Below are 15,245 nucleotides of genomic sequence, written 5' to 3' on the forward strand. Positions count from 1 at the left end.
TTTGCAGACATTTCATGTGTGAGTGTAAACACTGAGTCAGGGGGCGTGGCCATCAGCAACTTATTGGATTTAAAGTGACATACACACTAAAACCGCTCATTCTGAAACGTCTGACTTACTTTGTGCAACAAATGTATGAACATGTTTTATATTCATAATCTGTTCAAAGAAGCATAGAAGGTCACCTTTAAAGGGTTAGTCACTTCAGTAACCCCAACTCTGTTTCTATTAAAATGCTACAGAAAGCTACTGCTCTTTAATAAGTTGCTTTATCAGAACCATTTTGTCACTTTTTTGTTGTTTTTATTTATTTGTTTACGGCCCTGATGCTCGCTTCACCTGCAGATAACTGATTTGGGATGTTTAGCGCCCCTAGTGGTGGTTGTGTCAATGGAAAGTTTCCAGCACCGTGGAAGGGACGCAGCTCCGCGTTTCCTGCTCATGTTCGGCTCATGTAAATCTGTAAGTCACTAAATTATGATGTTCAGTTTATTTCTTGATGAAATCTTTAGTCTATGGTTCTTAAACTGCGTTTAGCAAAGTTTACACGGAAGTACGCATGCTATCTTGTATTGAATTTCATGGAAATTAGCGTTAGCATGCTAGCACACCGGGCTACTAGTTTCTCATCGGTTTATATGTCAGTTAGCTTTAGCAGATATTGAAATAAAAGTAATAATAAAAATGAAATGATGGCTCCACAGGCTGTTCACTGTCTGTCTGCGGGTCTTGTGAGGATTGAACACTTTTAGAAAGTTAGCTAATGTTAGCTTCAGGGCCAGAGGCTTCTTAAAACCACAGCAGTTGTTATGCTAATGTTCAGGTAACGCTTTATGCTCTCTGCTTGCTGTTGTTTTGGTCCGGCGAGGCCCAAGAGGGAAGCAAGCAGCTGAACACAATAGGGCCAAACAAAGCTTAGCAGCTTTGCTAACAGCTTTAACCATTGCAGCGTTTAGGATTTAATTCAATGACTAACTTTCTTTCAACTTTATGTCCAAAATAAAATTGGGATGTCTGTACAGCAGTGATTATTCCCTGTCTTCTGTTGACATGGTTATATTCAGACAAAAAGCTCTTATCTCACCTCTATGACCATATTTCAATAGTCTGTGTTTTTAAACATTTTGAAACTAGTTAAACAGCCAAGGCACCGGTTTTAGAAGAAAATTCAACAAATGAATGACAAAATTAAAGGATAGAATTAATAGAGAAATACTCCCTATCCTGTCTTGACTGTTCATTTAAAGGGTACTTTTATGTATCATTGCGCGTTTGGGAAGCTGTTTGTCTGCTAAACGCCCAATACATCTTACCAAAGTTCTTAATTTGTTTGTTAAAAATAATCCAAAGTCACATCCGATGATCCAGCAGCTTGTAGAACTGCCTGAATTTCAGCAGTTTGCTTCCCGGCGTTGCTCTGTGAAGGTCCCACCACATTTCTGACTTTGACTAGGCCCTTCCAGCATCTTGATTTTCATCTTTATCAACCATTTTGTTGTGATTTTCTCCTGTTTTATGGGTCATTGACATGGTTTGAACCGAACTTCAGCTTTTTGTATTTGACTCTTTCATGGTCCCTGAGCATGATTCCTCCTGCACTGTGCTCGATGTAAACGAGCTCTTCCAGACTACTTAGGCAGAAAAGATGCTATTTAAGCAATAGATTTCCATAAAAGCAGAACTGTGCAGCAGTGTAGAGCAGCTAAGCTGAGGGTCTGGGACATCATCATCAGCAGGACGGGAAATTATAATGACAAGCTTTGCTGCTTTAATTGGAAACTGCACACACGCTTTATGGTCTCTGATAATTGCATGCTGAATGCTACAAGGTTGTTCTCAATGTCAAACTGACGGCCGATGAATAAAATGACCTTAAGCTAACCAATATGATGGGGGTGATTAAAATATGTGCTGAGAAAACAGATGTGAAGCCTGAGAGGATGCGGAAGGGTCGACGGCCTCAGCGTTTCAGTCAGTGTATCGGAGCTGACAGGCCTGTTGGCACACGCATTGCACTTATAGCCGTCTGATGCGTTTAGTGAAATTCCATCTCCGCGTCGGAGCAGCGAGCTAATGCTAGGTGGGCGGGCTGGCAGTGCTTCTTAATGAGCAAGTTTGGCATTTTAGAGACAGTGGCTAAATCAAACTTCGACTGGATCCGCAGAGGAGAGAAACTCTTCCACTTCTTGGATTTGAAACCAGTTTGCTTGAAAGAACAACCGTACTGTTGAGGTGGAGATAATAGCTGCATTTCAATCACAAAACTTAGTTTAAAAAAAAACACACACTTCACAATTTCAGAGTTTTTAACACAATTAAAATCACATATGAATAAGTTTATTTGCGTAATAAGTCATTGAAAAACACCTTAGGTTTTGATCCTCTAACTATTTCCTGTTATCATCTTTGTAGTTTCTGTCAGTAGCAACATCCGGTTGTTCATGTGACTGTGATGTGAAAAGAGTTTCCTTTGCAGTTTTTCAAAGTAACAAATTTTTATATGGCCAAAAATTATCACCTCGTTCTAGCGACAAAACCTTCCATAAAATAAGCGAGACTTTTTCTTTGTTTTTTTTTTTTAATTGTCGTGTTTCTGTTAAACAAATTTATTTTTTAATTGTTTAGCTTTGTGTTGGTCTGTCATATTTTGACTCTGCCAAGACAATAAATAAATAAAATTAAGAGTCATATTATTATTCTTGTTGAAATAATATCAAAATAAAGTGAAAAATTGTAACTTTATTCTCAAAATGTTATGGCTTTAGTCTTGTAATATGACTACTCGTAATCTAATTTTTGAAAAACATTTTTAGCATGGCCCTGATGAAATAAATTTTAGTTTCTATTTGTTAAAAAATAAACCAGATAATTTAAAGTCCAGGTAATTTGGTATTTCTGTATCTATCAGCTTAAATTCAGACAATCTGAGGTAAAAGTCATTGTAAAAAAATTTTCAAAAATTTGAGCCACACTTATTTCAATCTTTGTTTTTTCCAGTTTAATTATCAACAACTAGGAGATTTCTCTGCAAATCAAGTTTTTATTGGCTGATTTGTTTCAAGCAGCTCGTTCAATAACTGATAGAGGCCTCGTTTCAGGACTAATGCTTCCTCTGGGTGCTGGATCGACAGATGGGATGGACGAGCTCAAAGTGATGTTAATGCTGTTGTGTGGTATAAACGGCAGCAGTTAAGATTGCTGAAAGCATCAATTTGTCTGATTACTTCAGCTGCTGCTTTAACAAGGCGAGCTGTGAGTTTCCTTCTCTCCCCTTTGTTCTTTGAACAAACATATTGAGCTGAAGTTTGCTGATTGGAAAACGCAGCGTGATGCCGATATGAGGAAGGAAACAAGCTGATAAAAGAGCAGAAATAGCCTCACAACAATCCAGACAGCTTCTGAGAAAGAATAGACTGATAAAGATGAGGACATGTCGGCTTATTTCCGATGGGAGTTGGACTCAGAGTTTGTCTTTCTGCTCTTAACCCTTCTTGGCCGAAGGTATTGGCGGCGACGACGCGGTCTAACCCCGTACCGTAATTCTGTGATACTTTGCGCTATCTGAAAAATCCCAACGGTTTCTGAAAGGGGAGACGTTGCGCTTTCCAGCCAATTAGTGATTGAACAGATCTGTGATTGATTAGCTAATTTAAACACCTGTGAGAGAGATGGTTTATGGGCCTCGAGATTAGCTGAACCAAGATGCACCGGATTCTGCAGCACGTCTACATGCTACAGTTGTCAAATCAAGCTAGCATAGCTGATACTTCCATCACTTTTTTTTCCTGTTTTAAACGTTTTTCCTGACCTTATCTGGTTGTTGTTTTGTTGACAATTGGCAGCAAATCACTGAATCCATTTTTCTTTCATATATGTCACACATTTAGGATTTAGTTTGGCAGCTAAAACCGGTGGTACGAGCTTCACAATGTTGCTCGTACCACAGTGTCCACAGCGCATTTCATAATGCAAGCACTTATGAAACAAACAATAACCATTACATTTTGTTAAATACTATCATCAGCAGGCAAAAATAAGTTAATCAATGCTCTGTTTTCTACTGATCAAGAGCATTTCTAAAGATGGGTCTGTTGCCTTGATTTATAGGAAGTCAGTGTTTTGGATGTTTTGCAGTTTTCTGGAAGTTTGTCGTGAGACCTCCAATTTGGCCCAGTTACTACAAATAAGCTGCTGGACACAAACTGGTGTGATGCAAAAAAAAAAAAAAAAGTGTTTTCATTGGAGTTCAGCAAAAATAAAATTTAATGTGGCTGAAAAAAAACACTTTTTAAAATTGGCAAATAAATTTCCAGAATTTTTTGGTGAATAGAAAAGGAGCTACTGTCTGCTTTAACTGGGTCGGCCAGCCACCCAACCAGCAGAGCTCGTTTGTACTGGGATCGTTGTTTTGGTCGTCTGGTGACCAGAGGTCCAGCAGAGCCTTTCAGCTCAGGTATTTCTGCTTTCTCAGAGCAACCAGACCTCGACTTCACCGCATGACGGACAGCAGCTGCGTAAAATTTTATCTGCATGCTAATTTTGACCCTTTTACTTGTCAAACCCTGTAAACGTTTCTATTTTCCTGACATTTGCACTAAATGTCACCCTTATTTTCTAAATGAAGCTATTTTCTTGAAGCGAAAAAAAAAGTCAGAGATATATTTAGGGACGAGAGCAGCAGAGGAAATGTTCCCTTTCCTTAAACCGGTGTAATTATGTTGAAAGCAGCTGCTAAAGGTCAAAGACGAAAACGCCGTCGTGTCTTCGCCCCACCTCTCCGGCATCAGGTTTTCTGCTTCACAAAGGCCCAGGGGGCGCCGGCGTTCAGCAGGGCAGCAGGTGTATAAGCTGCAGTTATTTGTTGGACAATGAGGTGGAGGTGGTGAATCCATCACCGCACGCCGCTGACCTTTCCCTGATCTTTTGTACGGCGTTCAGCGGCGGCTTATTGCTCCGCTTCACTCGGGTTAATGACCTGTCAGCCTGAGTGATCCCTGAAGGCGGCGAGCTGTGACAGCGAACGAACACCAATCAGGAGGCAGAGCCGGGTCAGAACCGGCAGCTCAGACAGCGAGTAACGGCAGAACCCGGATCCCTGGCCGACCCGACTCAGAACAGAAACCTGGACCGAAACTTTGGTTCTGAAAATTAAAACATTTTGATCTAAAAAAATAATTATATTTACATTTAGCAAAAAGGCACATTTTTAATAAAATTTTAATCAAACATTTGAGATTAATGTTTTAATCTAAGTTTTTTTAAATAAAATGTTTTTAATCTAAAAATGTTTAAAATTTTACATTTAATTTTTTAAGATGAAAATTTAAATTTTCAATAAAAAAATTTACAGATCTTTTACAGGTGAGAAGCCTGTGAAATATACGACTCCTTATTACGGCCATTGTAGATGCATAAACAAAAAGGAGCAAATTTCCACCAGGATTCTCAGAAAATTTTAGATTAATTTCAAAAATTTTCTAGAAAAAAAACAAGAAATCTGAATTCAAAAGTCAGTCATTTGCTGGAAAAAACATGGACATTTCTGAGTTTGAAAGTAAAAAAGTGTTCAACTTTTGGAACCTTTGGAAATTTCAGACATTTTTTTTCAAGCGCAATTTTGACTTTTGAAACTCAGAAGTGTCCATATTTTTATTTCTGAGATGAATCTAAGAAATCAGTTTGTTCTAAAAAAAAAAAAAAAATCGGACTTCTCAAACTTGTAAATTTTCTTCTTTTTTAAGATGATTTTTTAAAATCTTTTTTTTTTTTTAAAGGTTAATTTTTTTCGAGCAAATTTTCCACATTTAACTTGAGAAATTTCCAATAATTTTCCAATGACATTTATGTGTCTAATCTCAAAATTTCTTAGCTTTTGGCAGAATTTTTTGGGGAAATGTACTTTGGCAATCCTGTTTTGCTTTTGTCACCTAAAAGTTATCAAACAATTTTACTGAAGTAAGAGTTGGAAGAATTTGTCAGAAAAGGCGACTGAAGTATTTAGTAGTGATTTAATATTATTAAAGTAACGTCACATCTTGCTGTTTGTCCTCTTGTCGAGGTGCTGCTGCCATTTGTGGCGTTTTATTTCTTGTAGTTTTAGCACCATTTTGTTGCAGCTTTAAACGAGCGTCATGCTGACAATTCACCTCACAAAAATCTATTTTCCTTCATGTCTTGAACCTCATTTTCGGGACTCAGATAAGATTTGTGTTTTTTATTTAAGCTTCTGTCTGTTCTGTTAATCCCGGCTTCTCTTTTTTACTAAATAATGTGAATCCGAGCAGCAGCTCGTTGCAGAGCAGCTTTAAAAGTTGCTGCCGGGTCCAGCAGGATGAATAGCCGAGGTCTGCAGAGTCGTGTGTTTTATTTAAAGTTGCTGCGCTGCAAAACCAGGACATTTTTGAGAAATGGCTGACGCGCTAACTCCTTAAACTCTGGGGTGAACAAAAATAATCAATTTTTACAATATTTAACTCTTGGTGTAAAAGAAATTCAAAAATTTACAGACTAAAAAGAAGTCTTTGATCTTATTGTTTTATTTACGATTTTAAATATTTGTATTTTGTGGAAATAAAAGTAATGTATTTTGCTTAATTTTTTATGAATAGATTATTTTAGAAAGCATTTCACAATTGTAAACTTTTATTTAAATGTAAAGTTACATCTACTTTACTAATCCTGCAGTTAGTGACTCATTTAGAGCTCGGTTCTGGTTCTGCAGAGCCGGAACCAGAACCAGGTTTCTTCCTGTTAAAGGGTTAGAGTTTTTTCTCTCCACTGTCGCCACATGCATCCTCAGAATGAGGGATGGATCAACGCCAACGCAGGCCACTTTCTGTCTCTGGGATTAAATTCTGCAATAACTCGTTATAATTTGCTGCCTTCCTTATGGAAACATTTTAAATAATCTGAATGATAAATTAAGATTTTTGTGAATTAACGCTGCATGAATAAATTGATGTCATCTCATGATAGATTTATTTTATTTTTGCCATGGAATAAATTTGCTCAAAGTTTGCTCTGTGATCTTGAGCTACAGGAATAAAAGATGGATTTATATGCAGCTCCAGTACAGTGGAGGCTGCTGTATTATGATGTAGGTTTTGCAGAAACAAACCATTACACACACACACACGCAATTATTCATCAACGGTATCTCTGCACACACTCTGCAGCAGCTTTTATACACCCACTCTCACCGATAAGCAAATCTGGGACATTAATGGGAGACAAACCTTCCCAAGGACGCCGTTTCCCCAAGTTGTGCAGGAAGGATTCAAGCCTGAGATAAGAAGGGGTAAACTTTTTATTTTTTTTCCCTTTGTGCACAGAGTCTTACCAAAATACAGACACAAAACGTCAAACAGCAGAAACAGTGCAAGGCGCTGGCTGAGTCAGCAGCAGACGAGGTGACACGGTGGAAACTGCTGCATCTCCGTTTTGATAACCAGCCAACAGAAGCGCTGAAGCTTTCATCTGGGGACCTTGTCAGGGTGGAGTAATGTGCTGGAGCTTCCCAATCCCAGCTCTGCTTCCCTAAGACAGTCGAAGAGGGAAACTAATCCATCTTCATTGGTTCACAGCTGCAGTGCAGCATGCAAACCTCTGCAGGGGAATACACCAGCTCCACGCATGCATGCAAAACGCCCGGCGAACGCGCTGAGCTGGGCAAAACCTGGGTCCATGAAGCTACCAAACCAGGTGAATGCATAACATTACTGTAGATGATTACTGTGGCTCTGATCAGGTTACCGGATCAACGACTGAATCAGCTGAAAAATAAACACGTTTGATGCATAAAGGATTAATATGGGGATAAAACATTTTTACATCCTCAGCACATTTCAGCAACAAGACAAGTCAAAGTTTTACATCAGAAAAATAAAACAAAAATCTATTTAAAAACCTGCAAGCAGTTATTAGTTACTTTTACTTGAGTAATTTCTAGAAAACAAATAAATTTGGAGTATTTTTATTACACTGTATTTTTTACTTGGCCTATAATTGATCCTCTCAATCAGTGAGTAACTTAATGAAATTAAATTAACCAAAACCTCACCAGACTCAGACTCACCTACACTTTTTGTCAAAGTTTCAAAAGTCTTTCAAGAAATACCTGGATTTTTTTCTTTTGATTTTATTTATTTAAATTATTTCATTTTGGTCCATAAAATACCCCAAATTTCCACAGAACTTTACATTTGGTCTGTTGGATGATGCAATTTTTAAGTATTAAATGATTTGATTAGTTACTCAGTACTTCAGTAGACTTTTTTACCAAATATTTATTGTCGTTTTTGGGTGAATACTTTTTAGTTGAGTGAAAATATGTTGAAGGTAGTGCTACTTTTACTTGAGTGTAACTTTGGGTACTTTTCCAACCTCTGGCAGTAACAAACATTACATTTGGCTGAGTGTCATCATCAGAACACATTGAATATATTGGTCAATGTTCAAATTATTATTAAAGTTAGCCGCTAGCACGTGGAGGTTAGCCGTTAGCGTGGAGGTTAGCTGATAGCATGTAACATCTAGCATATTGAGGTTAGCAGGTAGCATGTTGAGGTCAGCTGCTTGCATGTATAGATTAGCAGCTAGCATGTTGAGGTTAGCCTGAACCAAGTAGAGGTTAGCAGCTAGCATGTACAGGTTAGCTATTAGCATGTAAAGGTTAGCAGCTTGAGGTTAGTAGCTAATAAGTAGAGGTTTGGTCTAGTTTATGATATTTACTTTAGAGCTAAATATTTAGCTTCAAGTTAAAGTCAAACATCTGAAGCTCAAAATGATTTTAATGAAGATTCAGCATCAAATATTTTACTTTTTATTAAAGCATCAGATATAGAAAACTGAACTGATTCGTTTCTGCAACTATGTTTTTCGACTTTCATTCCATCAGGGCAGATTTTTCCCAATTTTCCTCACCTCTCGCTACAGATGCATCCCATTCAGCTGAGGAGCGAGCGTTATTTTTCTGAGAGATGAAATATTGTCACATTAGGATAGATGGGGTGAGAAAATGTGGCTGGGTTGTTCACATAGAGTATATTAGAGCATCGTAATGACTAAAGCAGATGGTGTTGACAGGATTAATTCTCCTTTTTTTGCCTTTTTTGAGGAATCCAGCCTGGCTGTCTGACAGCTCTTACAGCCCAGATTTATGTTGGCTTCGCTGCTATCTGCTGCAGAGGGAACCCTGAAGGATAAGACATACTGTCCAAATTTAAAGCAGTGTATATGAGGTGATAGATTGCTTGCATATTAAGTTGAACTGCTAAATAAATCACCTTCCTCTGGTTTTTGGCAAATCAGTGCTCTTGTATTTTGTTTGTGAATAACGTAGAGAGATAATTCAATTCAAGCTGCTGTAATAAAGAAAACACATGGAAATTAGTTGTTTTGTGATCTTTCCAGAGGAGATATAATCATATATCAGTGTTTAACTGACATATTCTCATGTTTTCTGTCTATTTAGCAAAAATCTCAATTTTTCATATTGTAACAGAAACACAAACAAAGGCTGTTTGTGTTCAAGTTGCATTTATTGTTCCAATTACACATTTTAGAGCGTGATAAAAATCAGAACATCAAGACCAGGGTTTGTTTTCTTGCAACTTTTGGCTCTTAAAAACTTTTGCTAAAATGACAAAGAACAAATTAATGTTGTTTAAATATAGATATAACAAAGAAATGGTGGCTTCAGCTGTTTATCGGATTTCTGCACCAGAATAACACTAATAGTAGCAAGAATAAATCTTTTTCTTTCTAACTAATCGCCTTAATTTTGTAATAAACTTTCAAATAATCAAAATAAATACAAAATAATTGGAATTTTTTTTAATGTTTTTTTTTTTTTACATTCTAATTCATTCTAACGGATTAGCTGCTACATGCTAGCAGGTAAGATTACCTGCTACATGCTAGCAGGTAATCTTACAAGTAGCTGCTAGCAAGTAGCTGTTAGCTACTTGCTAGCAGGTAGCTGCTAGTTAGCTGCTAGCAAGTAGCTAACAGCTACTTGCTAGCAGCTACCATCTACTTGCCAGCTGTTAACCTCTACATGCTAGTTGCTAATATATACATCTCATCGGCTAACCTGTACTTGCTAGCAGCTAACCTGCAAGCGTTACTAGCTTGCTTTCAGAATAAATATTAATGTCTAAACCTTTTTTTTTTTTAATTGCATCCTTGCATAATTAAATGGATTTAATTTGTTAAATTGCGAAATACATAATTTCTTTTCTTATAATATATCAACAAAACCTCAAACCCTTTGCAGAAAGTCTCCACTTTGGCTGAAATAACTAATGAGAAGTTTTCTGTAACTTTCAGTTTTTTTCTGGAATCTTTTTGATACAAACAGATCAACAAACATGCAAAGATTACAAAACATCCCATTTTTTCCGGTTATCAGCCCACTTCATGTGTAATTTCCTCCTGATGTTTTCCAGGAAAGGCAGCTTAGTCACATTTTATTCAACTTCATCTCCGGTTTGTTTTTCAGACTCACCAGTTTGTCCTTGAATCAAATCCATTCAAAGCAATAAGGTTTTCTCTTTAAAGGGAAAATGTTGGCCTTTCCTGGAGAACACGTTGCATCACCTGCCTGAAACCTGAGGGCGAAAGCTTTCTGTGTCTATTGAGCATATTAAGCACGTCTTTAAGGTCCCTATGTTTATGGAAATCAAAGGAAAGGTGGCATGCAGGTGAGGCAGACATCAGGAATCGTCATTTTTACGGAGGAGCCCTAATTAGACGGCAGGCTGGACGCGGCCCGGACCGATCAATGTGCCCGGCGCTGAGCGCGGCGTGGGAGGAAGGTGGTGGGACATGAAAAGGAAAACATTGATGATGTTTTTCTTTTAAAAATAAAACGGCTGTCTTGTCTGTTGAGACCGAAGGACGGAGAGATCGAAACCTCCAGCAGTGAATAAACTGACCGCAGGGAGTAAAAAACACGGCTAAATACCAGGCAGGACATGAAAAACATAGTTTTACATCCACTCCTCAAAGGCAACTGATGTGGTTCATTTTAAGCTTTCACTTCTTAATTTGAATAATTTTACCAGCTGATACTGAATACCAGGCCAGGGGTGTTCAAAGTGTGGTATGTGGGCCATTTGTGGCTCCTTGACTGGTTTTATTTGTGACCCCAGCTGCAGTTCATCACTGCAGGAACACAAAATCTTACCAAGTAGTTTAGCTTGCAGTTTTGTTCATGTTCGGTTTCCCTTCATCTGAGGACCAGTTTGGATCAAACAGATCCGACAGAAACTGATGATCCAGGAGGAAAAGCTGATTTTCTTTCATCACCTCACCTGCTTCCTGCTAACCTGCTGCTTTCTAAATCCCAGTTTCCTGCTTTGTCCCCCAAGTTGTTTGTTCAGTGTTTCTGTGCTTCAGATTTACATTTTTACATCTGAATCCATGCAGACTCCGCCCCACTGATTCCTGCACTCTCTTCCAGTTTGACACTTTCAGATGGTTGTTGATTTTACTCCTCCAGGCTTTTTTCTGAATACAGGAATTTGCACATATTATTGGAAAATCCTGTTTATTATTTATTGGAAAATGATAAACAGGAGAATAACGCAGATGACTGAAATTAGCGCTGTGTTGCGTTTAAGGACACTATTTTGTTTGTGTGCATCTAAAGGTGCATTCATGGACATGAATACCCTGACAGATGATGGACGGACTTACAACATAATATTATGGGTCTATGGAGGACTGATCCTGCCAACATTGGCAACTTAAATAGAAAGTTGTATCAACTGAGAAATTTTTTTCCAAATTAACTTTTATGTTTTAACTGGTAATTTCCAGTTTTAATTTTTTTTTTTCTATAAAACTGCACAGAACCTCTCAGTGATTACAAACAAACTTCTTAGAAAATGAATGAAGGTTAGAAATTCATCTCAGAACATTTTCAGGTCTTTTTTATTTCGTGCTTTTATCCGTGTCGTCGCAGCGTTGCTTCGACTCTCAGCGGCTCCGTGTCGGATTTCTGCGTTTTGAAAAAGAGGACGAAGCTTCAGGTCAAGTGAAATCGCCCTCACAATAACGAACCACAAAGATCTGCTAAGAGTTCAGATCATTTCAATTTCAGCATCGCTTTGATATGTGATCGTTGAAAATTGCTTTTGTGAAAGAAGCAGAAAGTAATAACAGAAATATTTCAGCAAAGAGACATAAATGATTTTTCTTCAATAACTTTCATTCCAATTTAGCTGCAATTTCCAGGCTTAGCTTGAATCACATCTAAACAATTTGGTCTGAGCTTATTGAGATAAGGTTGCATTGATTATGCATTAAATATAAAAGAAAGGTAAAAAGGAAATGGAAATCAGTTTCAGATCTCATAGGAAAACAATCATGCTTAGCTAAACTCACTGCTTTTTCTGCACCTTTGTGATCTTAGATTTTGTTTTGTCATTTCGTCCATATTGACATTTTTTTAACATCCACGAAAAACACAACCAGAGCAGTGATTAAGAGAAAACTGCATAAAACGAGACATTTTAGATTAAAGATTCTTATTTTCTATCCAGTTTCACCATCATCTGCTTCAAATTCTGGAAAATCAGCTAGAAACAGCCATTAATGGACCCTGTGCTGCTCTCTCGTTTTATTTAGCTGCATCATGTTGTACAAATGATCATATTTAGGCAAAAAATAACATTTTCTTATTTAGACAAAGGATTTTATTATTTAAGTGCATATTTTTTATGTTGTATAAAATAAGTTTAAAGCTGAAATATGTAACTTTTATTTTAAAAAAGTATCTTTTACATGTTTGTTGAAACTATCACCACTTATGATGTTATGGGACAGATAATCTTCCAGCACTAACTAGAAACAACCAATCGGAGCCAGGAGGCGGGGCTTAGTGCTGTCAATCATGTCTGTTTGTTCTCTGCTACGCTATGGCTAACTACCCTGCTGTGAATGCTCACGCTAGTTAGCATTAGCCAGCAGTGACAGCGGATATCAGTGAGTTGTTTCTCCGCTATTAGCACAGTTCGCAGGATGTTGATGGGAATGATTGACAGCGCTAAGACCCTCCTCCTGGCTCTGATTGGTTGTTTTTTTTAATCAGCAATGAGAGTTAAGCAGGATGTGGTTGAAAATCCCAGAGTCGAGTTTAGTTTGCAGTGAAGAGCTCGGCGTGTTGAGGGTGGGCGACGACGCGTCGCTGCAACCCGACCTCCATTTTAATCTCTTCATCTCCCCAAAGTTCGTTTCCAATTAAAATCTCTGTCTCAGAGGTCGGCAGCCTCTGACGCCGTCGGTCGTGTGTGCGGCTGGCTGACGGAGTTTGTCGACTCCAGACTTCATTAGGCAGTGATCTCTAATTTGCATCAAACTCCAACCAAATGAAAGTTTCCCCTTAATGCCATATTTGTTTCGCTCACAGCCGTCGACGCCGTGTGGCTGTGGGGCATTAAAGTGCTGGGTGGCTGTGTGCGCGGCCCGTTTCTGAATGACCGTCAGAGCCGATAATGACTCTGGGACAAAACAGATTCATCAGGGCGCTGAACTCAAAGCCAATCAGGCTGCTAATGACGCCGGCGGCATAACGAGGAGACGACTAAGAGCCACCAACTCGCTCTGCAGCCGACCTTCACAACTCGCCTCTCCGTTTGCATTCAGACGTGCACCCGATGGGCAGAAGGCATCATGGAGACCTCGTTTCAGCGCCAAGGTTAATGCTAACAGCTGTTGTTCTGCCAAGTGAAGAACTGCAGGGTTCTTTGTTGCAGTTCTCCATGCTGCTGTCAGTGTCTGAAGGAAACCATTTTGTTCTGTTTTACAAAAACAGGGAGGACAGAGGAGTTTTCTGCTAAAATGCAAAGAAGCACAGAAACAAAATAAAACAGTAAATTACAATAAATGCAATATCTTATAGAGCATGTGCAATATGTCAAAATGAAATTTTTGAAAGTCTTTCGAGGGCAGAAATGATTTAAATTGAAGTTAGCGATGTAGCGTTAGCTTCTGCTAAATATCATGCAGGTGCAACCCTTTGCATTCGCTTACTGTGTCAAAGAGTTAAACAAAAACAGTGAGGCTTTAGCATTAGCCCAACTAATGTTTACAGTTAGCACAGCTTTGGGTAGCAGCAGTGGGCAGCTAAACCAGGAGCTGTTTTTCCTTCCGTCTCTCCAGAGAAATGAGTAAAATCATCTTAACCTAAATTTAAACGCAGCTAAATGTTAGCGCAGCAATCAATCAGCAAATCAATCAGTTCCTTCTGGATGCTCAAATCTTTTTTATCAGGAAGTTTAGTAATCCCATAAAAGCATAAAGTTTCTTTCCCACCAGGAAATGTAGAAATTAAAGGGATTCTTGCACAACCTCTGTGTTTATTGCAGCGTTCAGTGATGGTTTCCAGGTGATAATATAATTACTTCTTGATTTACAGGCGACTAAAACAAAATTAATTTCACCAGGACTTTCTGCAGCTTCCAGTTTCACTGAGTTTAATGTTTTTCATGTTAACTAAAAAAATTAGTGAAAAAATGTTTAAACTTTAAATCGGTCACTTTTCAGTCTTTTATGACTAAATACTTGAGATGAGTCTCTACTTTTAGAAGAGGATATTCAGGCTCAAAGGCTAATTTCATTAAATTATTATTTTGTTAAAAAAAGAGAATATTTACACTTCGCTCCAAAATATCGACTGAACCTGCAAGATTAAAAACGCGCCAAAGAAAGTCATGACAGCTTCTTCCATTAAAGTTTTGCAGAGTTTCACTGCAGCAGGCGCTTTTATATCTCTTTTTATGTGCATTTTTAATACGTCTGATAAGATTCAGGAGCAGCTGTGAAGCAGTGCAATAAAACTAAAAAAAAACCCGAAGTGGAGTTCACTCCTCCCAAAGTTTGCGAACCTCCGGGGAAATGTGTCCTGACGCGGAGCAGACGGCAGCTGCACCCAAACAGAGTTTCAGCTGCAAATTTTTCACTTCTGATGAGAAAATCATTGCTGCTGCTCTCCTATTACCTGCCGGGTCACATACAGAATAATGAGAAAATTATTGGTAAGTGCGGCAGGATTACAGGCTCTCTGCAGCCTCCTTTTGATCTGGCCTTGTCTTTCTGTTTGGCTTTAGGTGCCTTTGACTCGTTTCGCTCTTCGTGTTTCGGCTGCATTTGTTCATCCTGCTGAACCTGCTGAAATTACCAAAGCCTTTCATCTGTGCACACGAGTTATTGGCTGATGGTTTTGGCTCCACTGCAATAAC

General features: G+C 38.4%; 1 long non-coding RNA gene across 3 annotated transcripts in view; it reads left to right on the forward strand.

Annotated features, from left to right (window-relative positions):
- Positions 1–401: 401 nt before the first annotated feature.
- Positions 402–15,245, forward strand: part of LOC129356648 (uncharacterized) — a 28,838-nt gene continuing 13,994 nt past the window's right edge. Inside the window, exons 1-3 of one of the 3 annotated variants that reach the window (XR_008605434.1) lie at positions 402–462; positions 7,584–7,701; positions 9,116–9,344. This is a non-coding gene — a long non-coding RNA (uncharacterized LOC129356648). Of the gene's footprint in view, positions 463–7,583; positions 7,702–9,115; positions 9,345–15,245 lie in introns of those variants that run through there. The other 2 variants (XR_008605433.1, XR_008605432.1) reach the window with 2 other exon arrangements.

This window comes from Poeciliopsis prolifica, unplaced genomic scaffold (assembly GCF_027474105.1).
Source record: "Poeciliopsis prolifica strain line A6 unplaced genomic scaffold, Auburn_PproV2 SCAFFOLD183, whole genome shotgun sequence".
In the NCBI taxonomy this organism is placed as follows: Eukaryota; Metazoa; Chordata; class Actinopteri; order Cyprinodontiformes; family Poeciliidae; genus Poeciliopsis; species Poeciliopsis prolifica.